This window comes from Cynara cardunculus (assembly GCF_001531365.2).
Source record: "Cynara cardunculus var. scolymus isolate 2C chromosome LG 3, CcrdV1, whole genome shotgun sequence".
Lineage (NCBI taxonomy): Eukaryota > Viridiplantae > Streptophyta > Magnoliopsida > Asterales > Asteraceae > Cynara > Cynara cardunculus.
In genome coordinates, this window is record NC_037530.1 from 6,200,241 (window position 1) to 6,202,098 (window position 1,858).

General features: G+C 29.1%; 1 protein-coding gene across 1 annotated transcript in view; it reads left to right on the forward strand.

Annotated features, from left to right (window-relative positions):
* The first annotated feature begins 1,374 nt into the window (after positions 1 to 1,374).
* Positions 1,375 to 1,858, forward strand: part of LOC112508913 (succinate dehydrogenase assembly factor 4, mitochondrial-like) — a 4,195-nt gene continuing 3,711 nt past the window's right edge. The window contains exon 1 of the mRNA XM_025113764.1: positions 1,375 to 1,490. The gene's annotated coding sequence lies outside the window, so the exon portion shown is untranslated. The remainder of the gene's footprint in view (positions 1,491 to 1,858) is intronic.

Genomic DNA, 1,858 nt, shown 5'->3' on the forward strand with positions numbered 1-1,858 from the left:
TGTGTGTGTGTGTGTGTGTGTGTGTGTGGGTGGGGGGTTGGTTTCAGTAAGAAGATAAGTTATGGTGAAAAGACGTAAAAAAATCTCTATCTTTGGATCAATCCAATTGAATGTCAACACTAATTAGATGTAACGAGATTCATTCTCTTTTAAAGCGTAATTTATGGATAAACATGAGATTGAAAATAATCAAGAGTTCAGATATCTTTTTACGTTATTTACCATAACTTCACTTTTCACATGACTATTCGCTTATATACAGTAGCAAAAATGATGAGAATATTATATATATTATCCACTTACTTTTTTAAACCGAAATCGGAACATAATAATAATTCATCAAAAATCTTTAAAATATTAGGATTTCATGTTTTTTCTTCGGTTACAATTTATTTATAAATTTTTTAATTAATTCATTTTTAAAAATTAAAATGGGAATAAAGTAAACTACAAATTTGGTTCTTTGGTTTGTCAAAAATAACGCTTTTTTGTCTTTATAGTTTCAAAATTACAAGATGACAATTGCGGTTTGCAAAAAACTTTCAGATTTTGTCGCTCCCTAACGGCGGTTAAAAATTATTGTTAAACGAGTAGCATTTTTGTCCTATAATCACTTTTAATCTCATAACAATTTATTTATTAGTACGAATAACTCGGTTTAGATCAGTGGTACTCAATCAGCAATAGTTACACAGTTCAGAGTTAGTCACAAGTGTTTGAGTAAATTTTACCAAAATCTACACCGCTCATAACATCAAAACCAAAGAACTCGTTGCCATTAAAGTCATTGAAAAGGAGAAAATAATGAAATTGTCACCGTACAACTTTAGATGTACATAGATTTTTCTTCTAACCTAAATGATAGAGAACAAAAAAGCCCAATCTGAACCTCCATAATCATAAAATTGTCACCATACAACTTTAGACCATTAGATCATTAGCTTATAAAGTTGATCAATGAACATAAATTGGTCTTATGAGTCTCATTAAAAACCTTTGGTCTCTATATATATTAAATAAATATAATTTTACAATTAGTTTTCAATCAAATATATTTAGAAAGTGAGAAAAATGTTTAAAAATAAATCTAAAAAACATTTTTTTTAACTTGAAAGGATGGATAGTTAAAAATATATAAAAAAATTTATACTGTATTTATTGTTTTTAATTTAAGAAACAAAAATATAAATAAATAAAACAATTTATCGTTAAACCGACTCAAAAGTAAGCTTTGGTTTTTGGGAATGTGAATTTGAAAAAATAAAGCCAGAATTTATAATTAAAAAAAAATAAAAATAGAAATAGAAGAAATAATGTATTGTGGATGTTGGGTTTAAAACAACGCCCATCTCTTTGTCCTTCCTCATTTCTAACACCAGGTCCATTCGAGATAGAGATAGAGAGAGAGAGAGAGAGAGAGAGAGAGAAAGAGAGAGAGAGAAAGGGTTTGAAGAACAGCAGAAGGAGAGCATTTTCGATTTGGAGATCTGGTAATTCCTCTTTCTTTTTACAGGTTTTAATCCAGATGTGCGTTCTTGATTCAGAAACATTTTGATTTTTGATCTAGATCTCGTATTTAATCCACAATTATGTGGGGTTTCTTGTTCTTCATTCGATCTAGATCTGGTATTTAATTCACAATTGCGTGGTCTTTCTTCTGATTCAGAAACATTTTGGATCTCGTATTCCGATTCCCTTGTGGGTTTTCAATATCTTTTAGGTTCCTGATTGTTTCATCTGAATTCGTATTCATTTTTCTCAGAATTGCTTCGTGTTTGTTTTTATGATTCATGGTTCAATATGAATGGAAACTCCATCGTTTAATCACTTTCAAGTTTCTTAAACTTGTTCTTCCAAT